Source organism: Rhodnius prolixus, unplaced genomic scaffold, assembly GCF_049639745.1.
Source record: "Rhodnius prolixus isolate KJV_2025 unplaced genomic scaffold, Rpr scaffold_2, whole genome shotgun sequence".
Classification (NCBI taxonomy): Eukaryota; Metazoa; Arthropoda; class Insecta; order Hemiptera; family Reduviidae; genus Rhodnius; species Rhodnius prolixus.
The window spans coordinates 42,095,282-42,122,343 of NW_027411592.1; the positions used below are offsets into that span (position 1 = coordinate 42,095,282).

At 35.9% G+C, this 27,062-nt stretch overlaps 1 long non-coding RNA gene across 1 annotated transcript in view; it reads left to right on the plus strand.

Moving 5' to 3' along the window:
• The first annotated feature begins 1,044 nt into the window (after nt 1-1,044).
• The window catches only part of LOC141449692 (uncharacterized), a 41,952-nt gene continuing 15,934 nt past the window's right edge, over nt 1,045-27,062 (plus strand). The window contains exons 1-2 of the long non-coding RNA XR_012455651.1: nt 1,045-2,409; nt 17,430-17,604. This is a non-coding gene — a long non-coding RNA (uncharacterized lncRNA). The remainder of the gene's footprint in view (nt 2,410-17,429; nt 17,605-27,062) is intronic.

Genomic DNA, 27,062 nt, shown 5'->3' on the forward strand with positions numbered 1-27,062 from the left:
CACTCCTCATAGCAGTGCTCGAACTGCGTTACTGGAATAGCCTTCAGCTGGTCGGTTACAGCCGTTTGAATGTTTTCGACTTTCCCAAAATGAGTTCCTTTGAGGAGATTTTTCAACTTCGGAATGAGAAAAAAGTCACAAAGGACCCAAGTCAGGCGAATAAGGAGGCTGAGGAGCCACAGGAATGTTTTTACTGGCCAAAAACTCGTTTATTGAAATTCCTGGGTGACAAGGAGCATTATCGTGATGCAACACCCACTTGTTCTTGATGTTTGGTCTCACACGAATGGCCCTTTTTCGAAGATTTTCAAGAATCTCTCGGTAAAAGTGTTGATTGACCGTTTTACCTTGAGGTAGAAACTCTTTGTGGACTTCGAAAAAGGGTCATTCGTGTGAGACCGAACATCAAGAACAAGTGGGTGTTGCATCACGATAATGCTCCTTGTCACACAGCAATTTCAATATACGAGTTTTTGGCCAGTAAAAAGTTTTTTCGAGTTTTTTCTCTTCCCGAAGTTGAAAAATCACCTCAAGGGAACTCATTTTGGGCCAGTCGAAAACATTCAAACGGCTGTAACCGACCAGCTGAAGGCTATTCCAGTATCGGAGTTCGAGCACTGCTATGAGAAGTGGAAGAAACGTCTCCAGCGCTGTGTGGCTTCAGAAGGAAGTTATTTTGAAGGTGACAATATAGAATTGTAATTCTTTTTGAATAATTTTTTTTTTTAAATCAGTCTCATTACTTAATTTACAGACCTCGTATAAAGCTGTCGGCCAGAGAGCCTTGTTCAGTCCACTATTAGCAACCTTCTGAGACTCTATCCTCATCCAATTGTACCACAATTGCTTGCTGTACCTTAGATGCTGGGTACTACCCTAAGATATTTCAAAGTGGAAGACACATTTTATGAAAACTTATCTATAGATATCCGTCGAGCCGGCTAGATAATGGCCAGTAAGTTATCAGTTACACTGCTTTACTTCTATTTTTAGTAACCTAAGTGTAAACGCTATACAATTTAATATTTTTTTGCATAGGTGGTGTTTTATTTAAACAAATTGCAAGAAAGATAATGTTTCATTTCCATTTAACCATTACCGTGATGTTTAAGCATTTAACTGTTGCTGCTGGCAGACTTACCTGAGTCCAAAGCGACGGATGACGTGGCCATCAGAAAGCAGTGAAATGCTGTTGCTGGTAGTTTAATCTCGTAACATCACTTCTATAATTCAAATCATTAAGTTAAGGCAATTTTTTTTCATTTATGGTGACAATGACCTGGTGAAAATTAGTAATCAATTCCTTGGTAAGATAGTCTTGAAACCGTTCAGTTTTCCCTCTTTTTTTCCAAATACTTATTATCTAAACTAAAATTATTAATTGAAAACCAATTTTAGGAAATTGAAGAGAAAAATCGCTTTACCTCTCTACAACTGATTGATTATATAGACTCACAAGCCGAGCGTTTACTGTTGAGGATTTATTGACGTACGTAGGTTCGAGCGTTATCACAAGTCATTTCGCACATGACAGGTTGAACTATTGGATCTCTTCCAATTTGTATTGATGTTTCCTCGCTGGGAATATCCATAAATTACTTTTGGTAGCATGAAAGATGCGATTTGAATGAAATTTCCGAGTAATTGAATATCTTTGTTAACATTGTATTTATCATCTTCTGAACTCCTTCTAGATTTATTAATATAAATATTATTATCATTAATATTATCGGAAGTTTGCAATAATGATAATCGATCACTCTCAATGTTTGTTAAAATTATTATTCTCTTGCAGCTCCTAATATTAGTACAATTATGCCCTTGCATCTTCCTCATAAGGATGTAATTTTCTGTTAAAATTATCATTTTTACTCTCTCTTTTGTATGTAAGTAAAGATTGCGGGCTAACCAAAATTTTGTAATTGTGTTTCCACTGAAATATACGATTTGAAGCCACCTGAGTATGAAAAAATAGTTTTTCGAAAATGTTCTGAATGAGTTTGTTTAAAATAAGTGGCGCATACAATTGATTATATATTTTTCATTAATTTAACTCTACATTATTTCTTTTTATAGAACCTAGTTACCTTACATCAATTTACTAACACTCTATTTATGAATAATTAGTAAAACTTAATTAGCACAATTAAAGTATGACAGAAAAGGTAAAATAACGTAGTCTATTTTTTTCAGGCGAGCTTTACATCTAATTACCAAATCAGGTGTCGTGGGCGGAGGCGACTAGCAAACGTTCTTTACAATTAAATAATATCTAATTAAATGAAATCCAATAAAATAAAACGCGTAGAAACTAGGAATCAAACCCAGTACCATTATACATCTTAGCTTTACGAACCTCGCCTCTAACCGATCGGCTACCGTGGCACCTGTGTGACTGAAACGTTCTAGGTGAGTATGAAATTTTCTACTCTAATCTGATGAATCGACTCTTGATAATAATCTGAATTAAAAAATAATAATAATAAGCTACCAAAGACGAATTAAATCGATCAAAATATATCCAATTCTTTTGACTTTTCGTTTAGGTCGATAACTCGTGCAAACTGCCTCCAGAAGGACTTACAGAAATAAACTTACTTGCGGAAACCGCCTTTTATCTTTTGTTGTCTAATTTATTACATTGCATAAAGTTTTAAATGATTTTGTTCAAAGCTTGCTCAGCGGCTTAAAAGTATCAGCTAGTTCCCTTAAGAAGTGCAGTCCATCTCTTCGCTACGTGAAGCTCAAGTCCGAATCGACTTCCCTGTTAGTTTTACAGCTTGTTTATCTTTATCTTTCATTTTATGGACGAGTATCATTAATGTACTTTACATTAATGGAAATAGAAATTACAAATACAACTTTAAATTAAGCTTGAGTTATGAAGAACCATATGATCGTTTTGGATAGTAAAATTATTTTATTTTGCTCTCTTAAATAATCAGTTTAAAAGAGTTTAAGTTGTGTTAATAGATGATTGTAAAGTACTTTTAACCAGTTTAACGGTGTGCAAGAACAATGTAAATATAATTATTTTTATTTTTTTTTTTTTTTATTAGTTTTTTTGTGCAAAACATTCATAGTGACCTCTAACCTTCAGTTCTGTAAGTATTTGACCTTCTGAGTGTAAAACCAAGTGCTAAGACAATTTCTCACCCCTCTTTATTTATCTTCCAATTCTCCATTCTCAACTCTAAAGATGAGCAACACATCTAACTCCAAATCATCTCCCGCCAGCTTATCTACTTCCTCTGTAAGTTCAAAAACAACTAAAAAAAGAACAATCTCACCTCACAGCTCTCCCCCCAAAGACAAAAAGAAAAATGCTCCGCCTGCAGCAACTACGAAAACAAGCCTAGCAAGCAAACCCACTCTGTTCCCCGAGCTGAATCCAGAGCCTAGCAGTGCAACTGCAAATTCCATGCCAGACACAATAGTAGCTCCAGGAATACTCACCTACAACCCGTTCACTCCCCTAGCTACTCCAGATGAAATGCCTGCATCTGTGCCTACTCAGTCTCAGAAAATACCGAAACCACCGCCAATATATTTAAAAAACGTAACCAAGTACGCTGATCTTTGTAAAGCACTGACACAGTTAATTGGTCCAAACTGTTTTACATGCAAAGCCCGAGCAACTGATTTAATTATACAGGCGAAAACAGTTGACGGCTACAGACAAATAATCCACTACCTCAGGGAGAAAAAAGCAGAATTTCATACCTACCAACTTGAACAGGAGAAAGCATATCGGGTAGTAATAAGGTATCTGCATCAAAGCACACCTCCCGATTTAATAAAAGAGGAACTAGCGGAACATGGGCATATTGCCCGCAGTATCACTCCAGTTATTCATCCTGTTACAAAGCAAACATTACCACTTTTTTTCGTTGACCTCGAGCCAAATAATAATAACAAGGATATTTTTGACCTAGAATTACTTTGCTACACGAGAATAACAGTTGAGGAACCTCACAAACAGCGGCTTATTGTGCAATGTAAACGTTGCCAAGAATATGGTCACACCAAAAGTTATTGCCAGCATCGACCAAGGTGCGTCAAGTGCGCTGGCGAGCACTTCACTCAAGAATGTGGCAAGCTCACCATAGAACGTCCTAAATGCGCTCTTTGTGATGGAGAACATCCTGCGAACTATAAAGGATGCATAGTCCACCGGGAACTTCAACGCTCAAGAAGAAGACCGCCAGTTTACGACCATCCCTCAGCCCTCAACAGAGTAGCTGCGTCTGTTCAGCAACCTGCTGCTTCGGCCTCATCAGGGAACCTCCCACGGAACAACATTTCAGCCAACGTCAACGATTGTTCATCTTATGCCCGAGTGGTCGCGGGTCCGCCGCCGCCTCAGCAGTCAGCCTCTCCTTCCGACATTACCACTTTGCTAAATTCTTTCCTTTCTGACTTCAAATCGCTCCTTACTCCTCTCGTCACTCTTCTCACCACCGTTGTCAACACCTTACTTCCCCGTCTCGCTCCTTAATGCCTCTAACTCAGTTCTCTCTTACTATATTATTATGGAATGCAAACGGACTAACTAACCACAGACAAGAGCTGGACATCCTCCTACACGACAGACGGATAGACATTGCCCTTATAACAGAGACCCACTTCACTGAGAAAACACGCTTCTACATCAATGGCTACCAAACCTACAGAACTGACCATCCTGATGGTACTGCACATGGCGGTTCTGCTATTCTCATAAAAAATTCATTATCTCACTTTCCCATTCCATACAATGCCTCAAACTACATACAACCTACTGTGATCTCTCTCCAAAGTGAACCCTTCCACTACAACATTGCTTCAGTGTACTGTCCACCTAATCACACAATCCTTCAAAACCAATTTCTATCCTTCTTCCAGTCTCTGGGTCCCAGGTTCATAAGCGGTGGGGACTACAATGCGAAGCATCCTCGCTGGGGTAGTCGGGTGGCAAACCCAAGAGGACGCCTACTCTACAATGCACTCTCTCTAACTAGCTTCTCATACATATCACCTTCTCAACCAACTTACTGGCCGACTGCTCCCAATAAACTCCCTGACTTGCTTGACTTTTTCATCTGCTCTAACATCTCATCATTTCATACTCACTCATTCACCTTAAATGAACTCTCCTCTGATCATAGTCCAGTCATCCTCACAATAGACATCCACCACAAACTTAGACCACCAAAACCAACGCTAATAAACGGACCTTTAGACTGGGACTTCTTCAGAGACTTACTTGAGAAGAAAATTGACCTCAAAATACCTCTCAAAACACCCCAAGAATTAGACAATACCGTTGATCACTTCACTGCCGCCATCCAGCAGAGTATCTGGCAAGCGACGACTAACTGCACCGCTAAACAACCTGCTCGCATACCTTATAACTTACCCCTCTATTTGCGCACACTCATAACTAACAAACGACGAACGAGATCTCTCTGGCAACGTACAAAATACCCATCTCATAAACAACAACTTAATCACCTGACAAACCAACTTAAAAAAGAACTCCGTAAATACTACAACAAACAATACACCGAATATACCAAATCTCTGACTACTGAAGACAACTCCCTTTGGGCTGCCACTAGACGTATTCTAAAATTTCAACCTACCTCCTCTTCTCTTCGTACTACTGACGGTTCCTGGGCTAAATGTGACTCGGAAAAAGCTGAACTATTTGCAACGCACCTTTCAACTGTCTTCATTCCGCATCCTGACGTTCTCAACTCACAACATACTCAAGACGTTATTAGGGACTTAGACATACCTTTACCTCTTTCTATGCCTCCAAAACCGTTCACACCCTCCCAAGTCAAGCAAGTCATTATTAATCTCAATAAAAAAAAGAGCCCTGGTTACGATCTAATTACTGCCAACATCCTACTCCAACTACCCAAAAAAGCAATAGTCTTCCTCACTACCATTTACAACTCTATTCTCAGAACTACTTACTACCCTATACTCTGGAAATTTTCTACAGTTCGAATGATACCCAAGCCCAACAAACCGACTCAACTACCTTCTTCCTATCGACCGATAAGCCTACTGCCTCTCTTGGGCAAAATATTCGAGAGACTTCTGTTACCACGCCTCTACGAAATTACAGAATCTCTCGAAATTATACCGGACCATCAGTTTGGTTTCAGAAGCTGCCACTCGACGATCCAGCAGGCCCATCGTGTTGTAGACACCATCGCTTCTTCACTCGAGCGAAAACAGTACTGCGCTGGAGTATTCCTCGATGTTTCGCAAGCCTTTGACCGAGTCTGGCACGAAGGTCTACTGTGGAAACTAAAACACATCCTTCCTAGCACTTATTACCTCATACTCAGCTCTTACCTCTCTGACAGATTCTTTCAAGTTCTTCAAGGCACTACTCACTCTTCCATCTATCCCGTCCTTGCTGGTGTGCCACAGGGAAGTGTCTTAGCTCCTCTTCTTTACACAATCTACACTGCCGACTTACCTTCTAACCTTAATACCTCTATTTACACCTTCGCTGACGACACTGCCATTCTCTCCACACACTCTGACCCTATCCTCGCAGTACGCTCACTACAGTCCCACCTTCACTCAATAGAACCTTGGTTAGAAAACTGGCGTATAAAAATTAACCCAACTAAATCTAAATACATAGTCTTCACACTCAAACGTCAAACTCCGCCACCTGTCTTCTTACATCACACACCTATCCCACCAGCCGACCATGTGCGGTACCTTGGAATGTACCTAGACAAGAGACTTACCTGGAACCCCCATACGAGACTTAAACGTACCGAACTAAACAAACGATACAAACTTCTAGCCAGGCTACTCGACAAACGCTCAAAACTCTCACTACAGAACAAACGACGACTCTATACAGCCCTTCTCACACCAATATGGACTTACGGACTCGAACTTTACGGTACAGCTAAAAAATCCAACCTCAATAGACTACAAACACTGCAATCCAAAATTCTCCGCCGCATACTAGACGCTCCTTTCTATGTAAGCAACCACACTATACATACAGATCTCCAAATTCCACTTATCTCCGAACTTGCCAAAATTCGATACAAAAATTTTCACCAAAAACTCTCACTGCATCCCAACCCTTTAGCTGCAAACCTGTCTACAACTACGCTACCCTCCAATCCTCGAAGACGGCTGAGGCGCCGTTGGCCCCGTGACCAACTGGGTGACTAACGGCGGCCATCAATGGATGACCGTCATTCACGTATGCCACGCTATTGACATACTTTCATCGCATTTACCTATTGTACCTGTAGGTACAGGTGTAAATTTCATTAAAAGGATAATAAAAAAAAAAAAAAAAAATTAAGCTTCGTTCAAATAATTTAAAATGTAATTGTTATTTTAAATATTATATAACTGGATTAGTAATCAAATGATTTAATATGCATTAAATTTCCAATTATAAATTGTAAAAGGTCGTGTTCCATCAGTCTTGCAGTACTCAATATATTTCACCTTTGTAAATAAACTTCTAATTAAACTGTTAGTGATTAATGAATGGTTTTAATGGAATAGCGTATTTGTAGCTAAATTGTCACTACCGTTTTGAATTATTTGCTCAGGTTGTTAAACAGAGAATAAATCAACGTCGCAATAACTACAAAAAAAATTGAGTGACAAATTCTGCTACTGATGTTCAGAAAGAATCAATCCTGAAAGTTTGAAATAAGCTGATTGAAAAGGCCATGGACACTCAGTCCTATATAGATTGCTCAAGCTTCGCTTTTTCTCCTTATCTCTGTTCCTCGCATTGTAGTTCCATTTCCTACCTTCGTTGTAACAAAAAAATAAAGTGGATAACCACGATATCTTGGCTTTCCTGTACCAATACAGTGACCTATAAAAGTTATGAGAAGCCACAAGGAGGGGTTTACGAACTAGAGAGCAGTCCGATTAGCTGGCAGCAATATCTGGGGAGCCAATGGAATGTCGTGTCGTAATAGATATTTAAGCAGAAGCTCGTTGTTATCAATGGTCGCCGTAAGCAAATCCGTCACTTCCACACACATTTCCTGCCAGCCAAAACTGGAGTTACTCTGTGCGACTATCTGTCCGTGGCGTATCTTCCCTCTCTCTTCTGTTCATTCTACATCCTCATAGGTCCCATGGTAATATCATCTGGCTGTAAACTATTTTGCAATAGAAAAAGTGTGTGCTAATTCACACATACGGTTATTATGATATATTTATCTAAAATTCTTTTTGTCACACAAGTTGCTAAAACAAGATACAGAAAACTCCTCTTCAACCTGCAATCTCATATAAATCCTCTAGCTCAAAATCTTTCTTCTATAACTCTTCCAGACAACCCAGAAGACGCGTTAAGAGACAGTGGCGACGTGATCTCCTCTCAAGTGAAGAGAGTGACTAAACAGCCTAATGTTTTGGAGTGTTATCACTGGGTAACTTCTCCACTCGTTTGCTTCATTATATCTGTTATCATTGTTACTTATAGCGCCTACTCGCTGATTGTAGCGAAAATAAACGCAAAAAAAAATATCTAAAAATTTAATGAAATATATTCATTGGGTAGTCGATTTATTCTGTATCCACTAAATGGGGTGCGTACCAAAGTTGATTTGGCGCCAAGGGGCCAAATTAAAAACCACAAGTGATTTCCCCCCAAATTTGAAGAAAGTGCCACTTTACAAAAAAGATCTTCCAATACTTTAAGATTTACTCGCAAACGGCGGTTACAATTTCATTTAAACTTCAAATAGTGATTACAAACTAATTCAGAATCAGAAAAAATTTGATGAAGCTTCAATAAGAGCGCTGAGTACCACTCGAAATTGAGTTGCAAAAAAATTCCTCTGCCAGAACTACCTTTCTTATTTCTCTGAATACTTTAATTTCTTGAAAATAGCTCCTAGACATTTTCGGTAAACTTCGTACTGTTTTGAATCGGCTTCCCTATTACGTTTTTTCTTTGGCCTTCTGTGCGTAAGATTAGCCATTAATACGGTGTGGGGGGTATATTTAATCGACCTGTAGCTAACTAATTAATTATACTGGAATTTGATTATGTTTGATATAGTTTACTATTGCCTCCAGTGTTACTACATTAGCTTTTGTCAATATCTGCTGTAAATTAGTCGGTAGTTCCAACTTATTTTCCAATATGGCTTTCCTAAGAATGTCCCGGCCTTTACTCCTTTGGTTCTCTATTACCTTAGGATTCAGTGTACCACTTTTACACACTATAAAATTGATGAGAATTAATATGGCTCAAATATCCTGTTTTAAAGAATATTAAGGAATCAGAACCCTGAAAATAGCAACGAGAAATAGTCGAGTGAACTTGCAGGTTGTCGTGCTTGGTAACTTGTATGGAAATGGGTTTCTAACAGTAGAACTGAAGCTGTTTTATTTTCAAAAATAGATCTGTACTTTGGAATGAACTACTTACGAGGACTGTCAGTACTATGGTCAAATTCTGTCCGATATCTAGGTGTCACTTTCGACCAGAGACTTCCCTTTCCTCCTAGCGTAAAGGATGGTATTAACAAAGACAGGTCGGCTATCCAATCACTATTTCCGCTTCCCTGCTGAGAGTCTAAACTGACCACAAGTAACCAGCTGTCGATGTACAAGATAGTGTTCATACCCAAGTTATGCCCCTCATGGAGCATCAACTGCAGAACCAATATTGATGGTCTGATGGTCTGCAGATAATGCAAAACAAGTTTTTAAGGCTGGCCACGAACTCGCCACAGTATTAAAAGATTTGCACGACTCCTGTAAGATGGTCAAAGTGGGAAAATGTATTTTCTCGCCACAGGAAAGGTTTTTTCTCTTCTACCAGCCTTAGTAATGGCCCCCTCTTTGTGGAAACTTAGGGAACTATAACGGAGTTGAGTGTAGACATCTGAGAAAAGTAAAGCTCTAATATAAAGTGTGCTTACAATGATTTTGTTAAATTTTTCCCTTAATTTAATTGTCTGATTTTGAACCTTTTATGTTCGTTAGTTATGAGGTTATAGGGTGTTCCAGAATTAAAGCTGTACAAATGTATATTTTTGAATGAAGTATCTTTTGCCTTTGTCTTTTAAGAGTGTATCAACTCTTAAGTTAACTATTGATCAGGATTTCCTGATTTTTTTTACTGTTACTGCAAGAAATTTATGAACAACTATTGAATACTTAAATAATAGACAGAAAAAGAGTGTACACACACATGATGGGTGTTTGTTTATTTAGCTAACACCTGGAGAGCACGCTGTTAGTTGTAAACATGAGCACAAGACAGTTACTTATTTATACCAAAGTAAGAGTTTAGGCAAGTACTGCATCTCACCTCCCATTGTACACTTCTTCAATATATATAACCCCTCCTTCACATTCACTAGGCCAGTGGAAGATACACTGCTCGCCTCTTACAATCTTTACCACCTCGTTGTCCATAACTCTTAACCTTCCACAGTTTGGAGAATGGTCTGTTTGTTCACTTGCCTTTATCCCCTCACTTACAAATGTTCCTCAAACTGATGAGTTTTCTATTTCAAGAGATTCTCCTCTCCACTTCCATATCTAGTGTTTACTTAGCAAATAACCATCCTCTAATGTACATCTCCTGGCTACCCCTCCTATAAAATGATCCTCTGTTTAAACAGAAACATTCTAGTAAAACAAATAAGAACAACTTAACTGGTATGATTGATTGTTAGCATGATGACTAAGTAATATGTATGCAAATTGTTGTTAGATCCAACTGCAGTTATTTAAATGATATTTTTCAGTTAAGATGATGAACTGAGTGACACATCATCGTTGATGATGATATCTTTTTAGTTAAATATTGAAAGTCACTAAATGTACAACAATTTTACCTTGACACTTAAAGACTTGTCAGCATTGATGTCGACATTGCCTTCTTCAGGAACTGCAAAAAAGGTTTAAAAAATCTTCTAAACAGAATCGAAATTATCGTTCTCTTAATACGATTCAATGAGTTCTAACAAAACTCAGAATTCTTAAACATACACCCGTCCTTCTTTGCTCAGAATTTCATTGGAAAATTATCAAATGAATGTTATAGATCAATTTAAAATACTATTTATATGAAATTTTCAAGGTTTTAACTTGTATTATTTCCAATTCATTATTTAATTTTATAGTTTTGTACAATATTATCTCTACATTAAGACACTGGACGTGGTACTGAAGTGGGCAAATCTCACCCTTGATAAGAAGAACTGAGCTAGATTTAAATTTTGCCACAAAAGTGACAGTTAAATTGTAATTTTGTTCTTTCGGAATAAGTAATTTTTATCATTTGTCAAGTTGTCTTTTGATATTCGGCATATAATGATTTCAAGCCTTTTTTGAATGCATCAGTAAGTAAAGATTAATTTCCGTGTAGAGCAAATTACAAAAAGGCTCATAAGCCTTGAATTAATCAGCGAGGTTTAGCCTGGAGTTTCTAAGCAGTCATACTAGGTATACTTAAGCCTTTTTACTGAGAAGCATACAATGCTCTGTAACTGACAAAGTTTCTTTTAAAGATCAAGATTCATCTATGACTAATACAGTAACTAAAGAAAGAAAAACATATTTCCAATTTCAGTCAGTCTTTTATAAGTTTGGCAAGCTTGCGACCTAAGGGACTAGGTCACCGTCAGCCAACACCAACCTTACATATGTTATAATAATGTTAAATATATTTGGCTCTGAAGATGACCTAGCTCCTAGGTCGAAAACTTGCCAAAAATAAAAAATAATGACTGAAATTGGCAATATTCTTTTGTTTCTGTTAGATTAATGAATCAGTCACTAAAAACGATAAACAATGCTCTATTGTAACAATAAAACTGAATTTGTTTCAGTTAATTTTTGAATTTACGTTGTGCTACGTAAGTGTATAATATTTAAATGACTTAGTAATTTATATGTCATTGTTAAGGTAGAAATTAGCAAACATGCTTAGAATTAAATTCCCAAACATTACCAGAATGGCAGAAGTGTTAGACTAAAATCTCTAAGGGTTAACTGCAAGTTTAAGAACTACCCTAAGGATGTTTACCAATCTTGATAACTGCCAAGAATGTATTTATTAGCCACAAGGGATTAATTCCAAGACTAAGGTCTTTTGTAATTACTATACAGAAATATGCCTACTAGCTAAGGGCACATTCTCTTAATGAATACTCTTTGACTATCTTCAACTTCTTAGACCTCCTTCTCAACCTCAAGGACACTGCTTCTATCTCAGTTTGCACATCTAGCTCTCCTTTTGCAAGTTTACATCAACCATCTAAGAGTTCTACTTATTCTCCTAAGAAACTACTGTTTCTACCAGAAACTTTTACATTTCAACCTCTACTATTTTGTTACCACTGTCTCAAAGCCTCGAACACAAGTAGGAAATCCTAAAAAAAAATAAAAGCTGTATGAACGACTTTAACTGCTTTTCTCAAGTTTCTGATTCACAAATTTTCTTTGACTAACACACAAGTCACCAAAACGCGATACAGGAAACTCCACTTCAGTCTACAATCACAAGCAAATCCTCTAGCTCAAAATCTTTCTTCAAGAACTCTTCTTGAAACCCAAGACGTCTTAAAAGACAGTGGCCACATGAATTCCTCCTGTCTGGTGAAAAGAGTGACTAATAGTCTAATGTTTTGGAGTGTTACCATTGGGTAACTCGTTTACTTCTGGGTTCCTTATTATTATTATTATTATTATTATTATAAATGTTTAATTGTAAAATAATTTGTTACATGTTTAGTTCATACATTTAGCGCCTTGATCAAATGATCGTCAGGCGAGTTCCACACTTTTATTTTATAATTCAACATAACCCACAGAACAATCAAACTAACTCATATGCATAAATATATTTGTGAACAATTGATTCCAGTGTAATTCCTCCCAGTACCAGACAACTATTGTTGGAAAATGACGCATCGTAGACTATTATGGGCAATACAATTCTTTCTAAATGTATTTTCGCTGATCTTCCCTTGTCTAAATTTATAAGCGTGTTTTATAAATGATGCGAGCGCAGACCTGTTATTACCATCAATTAATTCTAAGCATTGTTGATCACATTCCCAAAGGGTTGCTGCCTACACTCCGCCAACTGGGTTCCCTTATTCCATTGTTACTTATAGCGTCAATTCTACCCCAAATAAAGGAGAATTTTTTTTTTCTAGTTCCCTTGAAAACGACTGAAACAGTTCAATGCTTCTTAAGGTAGTATTTTAGGGAGAGGTAGACAAGGCTGCTTTCTAAAGTGACAGTGAAAGTGATCTGTGATTATCAATAATAGAATTTAAGTAAAACTACAAAGTTGCTTGAGTGGAAGTACCTTCAAGATTATTTCCGCACAAAATAGTTACAACAAAAAGTTTATTTTCGTGATTTGAGGTAAGACGGGGTCATCTGGTGTTCCACGCCAGACATCTTCATGCAGAGATATCACGAAGATTGTAATTTAAAATCTCATAACTCCATCATAATTCAACCGTAAAAATAAATTGAAGAGATTTTAATTATGAAAATTATCTATGAAACTTTGTTTTGAAATTCGTTTTCCCAAGCGTGGTTTTTCTTTTAAGTAAAACACCCCACTCCCCCATACATTTCTCACATAAGTCTTTCTAATTATGGAAATTTTCAAAATTGAGAGAAGCACAGTCAGTATCATCAAAATTATTTTATGATTAGCAGAAATTTTTGAACAGCTAATTTCTAGAAATCAGAGCTACAAAGTAAGAGATTTTTTTTCAATTTGAACTATTCGATAAGCATTGTTTCTTAAATTGTAAAAGTGCCTTTAAGTTACTGACTATGCCTAGGGGACATAAATCTAAGACAGAGAACCAGTTTTTACAGCCAATCCCAGAGCACGAATTCTAAAAGAGACACCTCTTAATCTGGGTACATAATGTATGCACCCTCTTTTTACTAGTACTGGAAGCAGTACGTTCCTTCAGGCCGTCTCCGTTTCCAAGATGTATTGATAAACAAACAGAAGCGATGACACAGATGTATTGATAAAAACAGTTGTGATGCCTTGAGATTTATACAGAATGCAAGTTGCACACTTTTCGAATATCAATCACCATACATGGTAGTATTTCATTGCAGGAATCTTCAGTAGCACCGTATTAGAGGCAGTCAAAGGCAGAAACGGCGAGCACAGATTGAAACAGATTATCTGAACGACTTTTTCTTAATACTATTTTCAAGGTTCTAACTCATGAATCAGATTTGAGTCATATTTAATCTTCACAAACATTGTTTAGCTTACCTTAACAGGAAACCTTCCTGAGAGCAGCCCTAAAACGAGGTTATCTAGAAAAATGATAAAAGAAAACCTCTTAAATCTATTTCTATCTATGGCGTACAGGAGTTTTACTGGCAAGAATAGGAGCCATTTATTTATTTATTTTGTGGGAAGTGAACAATCCATTGAATAATGATGTACTAACAATACCACGAAATTTAAACTTGGCTTTAAGCAACCTCCCCGTTCAAAAATAGATCCGTACTACACAGGAAACTGGCACTTCAAAAGGAATCTAAGCCACTCTAGAAAACTGATCCAAATTAAAATTATAGATCCACACATCGTCGTTGTCAAAACAATATCTGTTATGTGCAAAAATATAACTTTAAGATATTGAATAAAAACGTTCTCCTGTAAAATTTTATACGAAGCAGATTTTTGAAGACTAATTTAAATTAAAGTTATTTGTATTTTACGTTATTTTATTTGATTTTTAGTTATCCAAATGTAATAAATTGCTTATTATTACCAAATTAGAGTGATTTGTGCAGATTATAAATTGTCAATTATTGGCACATAGCAGGTATTAGTAAAAAAACATGTCTAATTTACATTAGTATTTTATTATTCTTGAATGGAAATAAAACTGGCATTAATCAGACTTATACTTTAACCAACCATAAAATGGATGGTAGACACGGTCAGCAAACGGTTTTAAGTTCCTTTAACTGATTGAACTTAGATGGAGTTATTTCCAATGGGCCGTCATACAATGTTGAAGGTTCAGGATACTCTCGAGGAAGACGCCTTCGTTGAGGAAGTATTATATAATCATGTGGACAGGCGAAGTTTGAAGTACATTTCACTATTAGACCTGTATAAAAATCCTCTGATATCATTCACAGTGGGTTCACCCTTTTTTACCAGCTCTGATAGACTGAAAATTGGTGGTTAGATGCTCGTAATCTTATTTGATTACGTTAGTTTTCATTTGACAATATTCTGGCTGATGCACATAGCATATTTAGCGACCACAGTTTACCGTGAAATACTTAGAGTCACATAGCAGTCTTTTTTACGAAAATTTAGTTAGTAAACTGGTCATAATAGTCTAAATGTTGAAATCTCCAAAAAGTGCACGTAGCGGATATTGGTTTTACAACGACGACATTTACAATTGGCAAACCAATTCTTTGAAATATTTAAATTGTTGGAATGGTAAAAAATAATTTAATAAAGCGTTATTTCCGGAAACGGTTTTTTCCTTTTTCGTTCTCAAAGGACCTTATTTCGGGTTTAGACTAAAATTTGAAAAACAGCACAATAACAATACCTACTCTTATTAGTAGGTTAAGAAAAAGTAGAAAGAGTTTTGAGAATTCATTTTCTGATATTGACCGCCAAATTCTTGTTCCAAAAATTTAATGATTTCTATCAATTATTGACTCAAATTGGCAATAATATTTCTTCCTTTTTGAACAATATTCTAGAAAAAAGAAGAACAATAAAAAAAGAACAATATTCTAGGATTTCGTCAAGGTTTTTAAATCTGAAAAAAACAAATTCTGATAATAGATGAACCTACGAAAAAGATCAAGAAGTAGCCAATTCTTTTTTTTCGGAAAAGTTTAGCGGAATAAATGTTTTAATGGATTTTTCGGTGATCCATACAACAAGGGATTTTACATGCGGGAGAGCTCCATTGTTTTGGCAAAGTTAATTGAAATGGGCTTACCTAAGTGCTCTTTCAAATTAGAAGCAATTTTTCCATGTATTACTAATGATCTGCATGTGTTGAACCTCTGGCTGGTAAGTTGAAATCGTATTTCTCTTACTTTTATCTCTGAGTGGTTTTGATTTGTTGACTTTTAAAAAAAATAATAATAATAAAATGTACTTCATTCCCTAAAGGTAAAAAAGTTTCACAATAATTGAACATTGGCAGTTTATACAAAATAGAATTCTCTATTGCCTTTCTAGTCCAAAAAGTGGACCTACAGAATTCACTTCTACAGAATCTTCAAGGTTCCAATCCTGTAGTCTAAAAATTCTAAGAAAAATTAATGCACCGTTCTACGGTTTAATTTAAGCAACCCATCCTAATCTGGGTGTTCAATACAACCCTCTGATTCATAACATGTTCACCAGAACTTTTTCTTCAAATCCTAACGGCAGACCTGGGTAAGCTTGCCGTTATGGCGTCCATCGCTGGATGATCGTCCATCACGCCCCACATATTCTGGGGTTTATATATGTGTTTATTTACTGAACCATATTAGCACCACCATTCCTCGTTTTCTTAATCCATTTGGCTTGATAGGTATTCTGTGTAGTTGCTCAATAAATAATCAAGCGAAAGAAATAATAACAATAATTATATTTACAGAAATAATCCATAATATAATTGAATTGAATTAAGAGATTAACTGCGATTCAGTGGTTAATATGTTATTTCATCTAATGCGTAGTTGCTTTGAAAATTGTCTTATCGATTAACGCCCTTATTAATATGTAGAACTCTACAATGACAAAATGTCTAAAGCGTAAAAGTAAGTATATAAAATAATAACATCATATATTAAACTACTTTACGTTTTTAAATTACAATATTAATTAATATAAAACTAACTAAGGAAAAGTAAAAATTAAATTAATTTTTTTTAATAACATCTCATTACAAATAAATTTAAATTAAATAAATTATCCTAATACTTGAATCAACTATCAAGTAAAAAATATTTTAAAAACACTAACAACTAACTGCAAATAACATGTAAAACAAATTAAATAATTTAAGGTTTCATTAATTTATTTCATTTAACTGCTCTAAAAAAATACACTTTCAATACCAATGAGGATTTAAGGAGCCGAACTTTAGGGCTCTGCTAAATTCTTAAAGTTCATTGAATACAATTCTTCTAATCTTATGTCCTTCATCGTATTGTCAAGGCTCTTTATAATGTTTCCAATTTAATGTTTGTGTTCAAACTCTGAATGCTAATCTTTGTTTTGTATTTTATACTAGGCATTACGTATTAAATCTAAATAATAACCAAATTTAATAATAACTAAATAACAACAAAAGATTTAGTAATAATGCCATTTTTTTAAAGGCAATTTCTTGAAATCATTGTTTTTTTTAAATTTTATTTTATGATTTTAGGTGCGTCAACATCTGAGGTTATTGGCGCCCGGAGCTTTTTTCAGAGCACACGTTACATGCAACACTGCCCATCACCCGACAGTGAGCTGTAAGAATCAGCAGCTGGATTCGAACCCGCAAAGCTAATCCCTTCCCTTGAGATCAATGTTAATTCAACAATTGCTAGTGAAGTCATGTGAGTAATTTAAAAATAAGTATTTGTTGATTATATCTTAAATCAAGATATATAGTTCTTGAATTAACACTTAACTTAGTTGAATTTTGAATTTGTTGAAAGTAACAATCATGGAGGTGATGTAAGTTATGCAGTGCAGAAATGTACAGTAATTTGGCACAGCTAAACTAGGTCCTACATCCACACAAACGCGTGCATGCACGTACGCACGCACACACACAAAATAGGTAACAAAGTTTAGTTAGCCCTTTACTCACTTTGGAAAGTGTTAGTGCCCTCTCATCTAGGCTAGACTCAGTGAGCACTGAAACCAGCCAAAACTAAGGACAGAGTTGGCCCAACTGAACTACCTCTCCCAAAACCGCAGTCCCGTCCTAGCCCTTTCTAACTCACAGAGTAGATAGACCCGTCTATATCTATTCTGGGTAGCTCCCCTTTAATCAGTTCTCTAATACCTTTCAGTCACTATCAGATCGTTCAACTTCCCTCTGATTATATATATATATATAGCTAATACAACGAATAACATTTAATTAGCCCTATGGGTCACCAACTTCGATCACAATTTAGCTTAAAACTATCTTTGCAACAATTTCACTTTGTTATGTAAAAAGACCTGATTATAAGTCCCAAACCACCAACTCAAACCACTAAATCATTTAACGCTTACTAGTAGTGCTAGGACCATAGATTCGTCTGATTTTAGGAGAATAGAGGCCAGCTTGCGAAACTAGCTGCAGCAATCACAAGTCGAAAAAGGATTATGCCGACTCTAAAGCATACAGGGGCTTCAGTTTTACTTAATTTCCATTGAAGGGCTTAGAGAGGACTTTGGCTCAGTTTCTGATGGACCAAACAACTTAGATCAGAATCATTATATATATGCACAAGGTAAATCGACGGATTCAGCTTTCCAGAATCTTGTTGGCAGAATAAAGCCAGTATTTGAGAAAAATGAAAACGCCATGCAGTGTTTCTTCGATCACACAAGGAGCAAACTTTTGAAAGTCTGATGAGTGGATTGTAACCTCGGAATGCTTACTCTAGACCGGTGGTTCCCAACCTTTTTAAGACCAGGGACCATTTTAATATTTTTTTGTTGGCAGGGGCCACAAGGTTCAATATCACAGTAAACTACTTTTAGGTTTTAAAAATAAACTTCAATTAACATTGTGATTATGTTTTCAGTAACATTAATTTGCTTTTTGAGCTTGCATTTACTTAACAAGATGGGTAATCCTGATTGATGAGATTGCTCAAAGCGGCACGCACATTATCATTTGCTTTTAGTCGACTCTTGGACTTGTTTTTAGGCGCTCTAAGCTCGCTCGACGTCCCACTCACCGCGCCGTTGCCGCACGCGGACGCATGTAAAATAATTATTATTTTAAAAATGTTAAGTGTTTCGCGGACCATATTTTAGTTCTAGCGGACCACAGGTTTGGAACCACTGCTCTAGACCATGGAATGCGGAGGTAGAGGTACCGGTAAGGCTACGTTTACTTCGGGAGAAAGCTTGTTTCAGCTCTGTTCGCTCCTCATGAGAGGTGAAATCCAAGTTTTTTAGTGGTTGCAACGGGGCCAGATTTAGCAACAGGATGGTGCCAGAAACGTGGCTTTTCATCATTACCAAGATGTGTTTCCTTTTGATTTTCATTACGCTTATGAAAAGAGAGTGATTCAAGCCGCTTTTATTTTCAGAGGATTCTCTGGATTTAATGAAAGAAGTAAACCATCTTGGATTATTGCTCAACGTGAATCTAAATTAGCTGCAAATTGAAATGATATACGTACTAAAGAGTAATTGGTAAGTCATGTGGACTGAGCAAAAGAGTAAAATACTGACTCGGCAAGAAAGTAATTGGAACTTGAATTATCAATGTAGCTGATATTTGGTGGTCTGCAGTATTAGCACAATGGAACAATAACCTCCTCGGAAAGATCCAGAGATTTATCAGTGGCAAGGCGAGTTATTGGGAAGCGAGATTTTCATCATATCTTGACCAACCTAGATTCTACCGCTTGTAAGCTCATCAGGGTGGTCTAGATTTACATATGCGTATACATAAAATTTTTTCACAAATGGAACGGACAGTTCTACAGCGCTAATTATTATTTGATATCCGGCTCAGTCCTGCTCCACTACTACCAACCGTAATGGAATTGCTTTAAAAAAAAAAAGAAAAAAGATTTCGTTTCACTACAAAAACCACTCACAAAATTTGCATAAAACCTTCAAAATGATAAAAATATGAACCATAAATATAAAAATGGTATTCAGGAAAGAGGCGAGATATGTTATTGCGAGATATAAGTGTAATTGGAGTTATTTTATAATATGGTGTCGTATTTTTGTAAAGTTATTCCTTTTAATTATTTAGTGGAAAAAAAAGAAGTGGTTCTCTTTCCGTTTACAATGAAAATGGAAGTTTAATTTCTTCCTTTTGGTGTTTTTATTTTTGTTTTATTACAGCTGACATAAAATACTGATGACTGGATAAATCAGAACAGAGTTAAAAAGGCTACACTGTTATGTCACTTCTTGTAAATCAGATATTCTGGCCACAAATATTACTATTATGTTGTTACCTTCTTGATTTGGTGCAAATTCATTTTGTCCACACTAATTCATTCCTTGATTTCTCTATCCCTCTCTTACTGTTTTGAGTAGGGAGTCGTTTCGAAATTCTTTTATTTATTTAACTTGATTCTTTTTTTTTGAGTTGTTTGAAAAGCTGGAACTTTAACTTTCGAAACAATCCATACTAATCAGCTCTAGTCTGCTGACCTATTTTAATAATGTAAGGGTTCTAATTTTAGGCACATCGAGTATTGTATCGAACAGGAAACATTGACCAGTATATTCTAGTGCCAAGGACTCCAAGAAGATAATAAATCGAAATCTTCCGTACAGGTGGATAGTCATTTATTCTGACAATTCAGGTGGCAACAAGAGTCAACAGTGCTATCAATTTGAAGGCTGAAGTGGGTCGTATTCAGCCTCTCTCCGAGATATTTGGTATTAATAAGGTCAATCTGTCTAGGGTACCAGGGCAAGAAGAAGTAGCCTGAGTAGATGCGAACAAAATATCTTACTCGCGCGGAGACCCTTGGAGTTTCTTTCAAATCATAGGTCTGCAACAAATATGAGACTTGGTGGTGTAACAACACTGATTAGAGGCCGCCAAGAAATTTATTCGATGTTTCTCGCCAAAGTTTTACAGCGGGATTGGTGACTCTAAACAAAAAGTCCTGCCGGCTGACTAGAGGCACTACAGGCTTAGAAGTTTCTAATTCTAGTCAATGGTGGTCTTCGCAGATGTTGTTTGTATAAAGAAGAGTCACCGTTTGTCATCTAGAGGTCGTAGCAAGAGCCAGACTCTTCACAGTGGATTGAGACAACCACTGCATTAAGCTACTCTGGAGGCGCCTCTCAGCTTGCTGTGGAACAGCTAGTGAGCGTTAGTCAAAGTGCACTGAGCGGTCGGTAATTCGGACAGCTAACTGGGGAATTTCACAACAGATCCCTCTACAGATCATCGGCGGTGGTTGAGGACCGTTTTGGCTTACTTCCTTTTTGACATGGGTTATATTACCACTTGTTTAATTTTAGCAATATTTAAAATTTCAGTTGAATGATTAATTACACAGCTGCAATCCAATAATTCCTTCATATTGTTTTAACTATTGAGAACAATTCACAATAAAACAATAAAATGGTAAGTCAACGGGGCGTTTGTACTCTAGTTTCATGATGTCAAACTACCATGAAAGCAACTCCATAATTTCTGTATTAATGCTTCCTCTAGAACGCTATTTTTCTTTTTTGTTATTTGTTAGATATTCCACTTAATTAATTTTTCAACTCCAATTTTGTATTAAAGAAAAAAAGAAGATTTTAATCAATATGATTCAGTATTGCTTTTTATGAGAATCTCTAGCCACATTGTGTACACCACTTTTACTATTTCAAGTACCAAAAAAAAGAAGAAGAAGTTTTTGATTTCCAATATATCCCCTAACGCTTCCTTCAATATCATACTTCCATTTAAAGGAAATGACGTAACTCTATTTTCTGTCGAACAGAGAGGGTGAGATATTCTGGCACCACTGCAAGCACTCTCTTTTTCTCCTCGACATTCGTTTGAATTGACCCTTTATTGGATTTGACCGGACTCCCACCAGCAGAGGAAAAAAAAGGAGAATTTTCTTCTTTCGCAGCTACTTTTTCCTTATAAGGTCTCTGTTTTCTTGCAATAGCCTCCCTTCATATAAAGCTAACACGTTTCACTTTATATTTTGGCGAAAACTTTCCTGCTGCAGATTTCCTTTTTTTTTTCTTTTCTTTTCTTTTTTTGTAAGAAAAACTTACACAAACTTAACCTTTACTACTAACTTTTTCACAAACTGGGCAAAATATTCTTGGCAAGTGGAAGACTCCTCCAACAGAAATTATTACTTGAAACTAGTATTAAAAATTAAGTTAAAAAGTATTTTTTTGTCAATGAGGGTACAATTAAATCATTAAAGGTTTAAATGCGTCAAAACATTATAGCTGTATTATAAAAAGTTTCAAAAATGAGCAATATCTAATCTCAAGCGCAATATAAATAATTAGTAATAAACTTTAAACCTTAACCCCTTTTTTACCTCTACCTTTGAACATACTGGTTTTATTGTACAGTAAAGATAAACTTTTGAATAAAGTAAAAATAGTAGGGTGATAAAATAAATGCCATTTCAGTCAGTAAAATTTATTTTGCCGAGCTTTCGACCTAGGGACTAGGTCATCTTCAGGGCTAGTTTAGAACTAGAGAAGATGACCTAGTCCCTAGGTCGAAAGCTCGGCAAAATAAATTTTACTGACTGAAATGGCATTTATTTTTTCATCCTATTGAAACTATAAATCAGTCACCAAAAACAATGAACAACAACGTAAAAATAACGTTATTTATGAATGATTTTATTGATTTCTTTCATTGAGGACTTATCACATTACCTTGGACATTATAGATTTTGAACAAGTATATGTGTCTTTAACTGCCTCTTAATAGAATATTGTAGCTCCAAAGAAGAGCAAATTTGGTTCCCTGTTGTCTAAATGAACTCAGAAACATCTTCAAGCAAGTTCATCGCGCCACTATACTGCTAAGCTATTCTCTTTACTTAAAGCAAAATATTATGACATACATTTTCCCATTTCTTTATTTAAAAAAGTCTTCTAATTTATTGTATAATTACATAATTTGTTTTTAGTTGCTTACGTTAGTGACCATTACTGTAAATTTACATGTAGGTAGTTCTTTATAAAAGATAGAAGGTATTTATTTAACAAGTGAGCCAACTAGTGCTTTGCCGCTGTTCTTCTGCGATCAATACTCTGGATTCGAGTTATTCAGAAAGAGCTTCTTAAAAAATTAACCTAACAACTGAGAGCACTCCCCAAAATATTTCTTTCAAAAGCCTAGCTATTCTGGGTTCACAATTGTTTTCATTTTTGGTCGCTAACTAATGAAATTATTATTTTTTTTTTTTTTACTGCCGGCCTCCGGACAGTGTTCTCTCGTTACAGACAACACTGTCCATCACCGGACAGTGAGCTGTAAGAAGCTCCTAGGAAGAGAAAATCTAAGGGTCAGCTGCTGGATTCGAACCCGGGACCTCCGCGTGGGAGTCCAGTATGCTAACCTCATAGCTAATCCCTTCCCTGATTATTTATTTGTTCACAACATGTAATGAAATAATTTTCCCAATAATTTGCGCGATATTTGCGAACTATTTCCTTTATTTTGAACTAATTTATTTTCCCTTATCGACAGAACATATATGCAGTAGGAAATTTGATAGAAAAATGAAAAAATAAAGTGGCCGAAAAAATGAACATTACAGGAAATGAAGCGGTTTGCCTATTTTCCTTGATAGTTAGTTGAACGTGATGATTTAAATCAGTCAGATGTAGAATCGCAGCGGAACGTTAGAGTAGGCGGTTTGTGAGAATGATGTGTTTGTGTAAGAGAGACAGAGAGAGCTCTCTCTGTATCTTTGCTAGCAGTATGTTGATAAAACTTCCTCACTTTTACTTTTACCATACCCCGCCATTCTTGCCAACATTACATCTTCATATTTCAAATGATAAAAGTAGAACACCAGTCGGATGTTTCCAAAACTGTTCGGATGTTCGCAAAACTGTGTCCAGCATTCACACGGACATTTTACAAATTTGAACATTTATTTCACATATCCGTGTAATTGTTTAATTTCTAAATCAAAATATTTCTCCCTCTTCCTTTCTTGATACTTTTTGGTTTCCTTATCCTCTTCCTTGAAGAGTTTAAATACAGATTTAGAGGTTCTCCGTGTATGAAAAACTGGATTGTACAAATTGGGGTGTTTGTCCCACCCAAATGTCATGAAAAACTGATATCAAGAGAAAAGTCAAGAACAAAATTTGATGTGATCGCAGTTTCGAATATTTTACTAGTTACAGTATTAATAAATTATGCCATATGAGAAAAACATGTTTAGCTTTAGATGTGAAAACTAGTATTGTAAAAAATAAAGAATATCTTAAAACAATTAAGAGTAAAGTAATGTGAGTGTTCTTACATCAAGTTTTGTCAAACCAAAAATTATTAATTTTACCATTTCACAATCTAAGCACATAGTTCTGTTCACAACAGAAAGCTTAATGATTAGGTACGTTGATGGACATACATATACATTATGGGTACAGTAATGTATCACTTTGAACGTTATGAGGTTATGTAGTTAGACATCATTTGGACATTATTAACTTGCTCTGAGTGAATATTAGAGATACTAATGCTGGGAAATAGGTACTTCCAGGCTAGTCACCATTTTACTCTTTACACCTTAGTAAGTTCTATTTTTTTTATGTTAATTTTCAGTATATTTTCTGAACAGAAGTCGTTTAGTTGCTTTTATATACATTTTACATATTACTGAGATATGTAGTTATTATTCAAAAAGAGAATAATACAGAAATATTAAAAGAGAAAAACAGAAGTCAGTATTATTTTGAAATTGGAACGAGATGTTTATAATGAAATAGTAGAATCGCCAGGGAAACAACACTGAAGCGACAGAAATATGCCATAGCCAAGCCAGGCGGAAGAGTAAAAGACAAAATAAAAATAAAAAGAAGTAAAATAAGGTCGGTATGACGTCAAAGATTCAGCGTAAAGGGAAGATGAGATGATGATAGGCGAGGTATAAGAATATAGAAAGAATATGGGTCCATTAACCTGGCGGCACTTTGGTTGAATTTTGAGACAAAACTTTTGCACCGAGCTCGAAACACATTGCACTCTTATGCACCACCAAAAAAAAATCTAAATTCGCCAAGGAAAAGCCACAATAAGCAATTAAAGTTTTTTTCCCGCCAAAAAAAATTTGGCCGGATTTGATTGAAACTTACTTCATTATGTTAAGTACACTTTGCACTCCATTGCACCACTTAAAAAAATTCATTAACTTTAATAATTACGGAGATATGGCCATTCAAAAGATCAAAGGAATTTGCCGCAAACACTGAATTTCGAACCGCGGCTTAGTATACAGGTAGAGGAGAGCTAGCACCAGCTAGAACCACAAAAAAAATCTAATAAAATATGCACACATTCAGAAATATAAGGAATTAAAGTGCTAAAAAAAGCATTAACTAGGCGGCACTTTGGTGGAATTTTGGGTAAAAAATTATTGCACCCTGCTCAGAACACTTTGCACTCCTATGCACCACCAATAAAAAAGCTAGCACCACCAAGGAAAAGCCTCAATTTTCCATTTAAAGTTCCGCGCGAAATTTAAATTCAAAAAAAATGAGTCTTATTTGCGGGAAAATTGGAGCGCTTTTTTCCAAAATAGCAAGTACTAGTATTAGAACAACTAGCCCCACACAGGAAATGCCAAAAATTAGCATATTTTCAAAGTAATTTACAAATTATTCAACCGATTTTCCCGCCAACTTACCTTTAACCGGAAGTGCTCTAAATTGAATTGAAACTCATCCTATTTTGTTCATGGTAGCTAGCACCAATATGCACCACAAAAAGAAATTTTGAATTTACACTAAAAGCTGATATATTGATAATAAAAGATGCACTGACAGACGTGACCATTAACTTTGCGGCACTTTGGTGGAATTTTGAGAAAAAAATTATTGCACCCAGCTCGGAACACTTTGCAATGCCAATAATAAGCCAGCAACACAACGGAAACTGTAAAAATTCACCAATTGTACGCCAAATATAACTTTAACCGGAAGTGCCCTAAATTGAATTGAAACTCATTCCATTTTGTTCGTGATAGCTAGCACCAATGTGCACCACAAAAAGAAATTTTGAATTTACACTAAAAGCTGAGATATTGATAATAAAAGATGCACTGACAGACGTGACCATTAACTTGGCGGCACTTTGGTGGAATTTTGGGTAAAAAATTATTGCACCCAGCTCGGAACACTTTGCACTCCTATGCACCATCAATAAAAAAGCTAGCACCACCAAGGAAAAGTCTCAATTTTCCATTTAAACTTACGCGCGAAATTTAAATTCAAAAAAATGGAGTTTTATTTGCGGGAAAATTGGAGCGCTTTTTTCCAAAATAGCAAGTACTAGTATTAGAACCACTAGCCCCACACAGGAAATACCCAAAATTAGCATATTTTCAAAGTATGTTACAAATTACTCAACCGATTTTCCCGCCAACTTACCATTAACTTGGCGGCACTTTGGTAGAATTTTGAGAAAAAAATTATTGCACCCAGCTCGGAACACTTTGCACTCCTATGCACCACCAATAAAAAAGCTAGCACCACCAAGGAAAAGCCTCAATTTTCCATTTAAAGTTACGCGCGAAATTTAAATTAAAAAAAAAATGAGTTTAATTTGTGGGAAAATTGGAGCGCTTTTTTCCAAAATAGCAAGTACTAGTATTAGAACCACTAGCCCCACACAGGAAATGCCAAAAATTAGCATATTTTCAAAGTAATTTACAAATTATTCAACCGATTTTCCCGCCAACTTACCTTTAACCGGATGTGCTCTAAATTGAATTGAAACTCATCCTATTTTGTTCATGGTAGCTAGACCAATATGCACCACAAAAAGAAATTTTGAATTTACACTAAAAGCTGATATATTGATAATAAAAGATGCACTGACAGACGTGACCATTAACTTTGCGGCACTTTGGTGGAATTTTGAGAAAAAAATTATTGCACCCAGCTCGGAACACTTTGCAATGCCAATAATAAGCCAGCAACACAACGGAAACTGTAAAAATTCACCAATTGTACGCCAAATATAACTTTAACCGGAAGTGCCCTAAATTGAATTGAAACTCATTCCATTTTGTTCGTGATAGCTAGCACCAATGTGCACCACAAAAAGAAATTTTGAATTTACACTAAAAGCTGAGATATTGATAATAAAAGATGC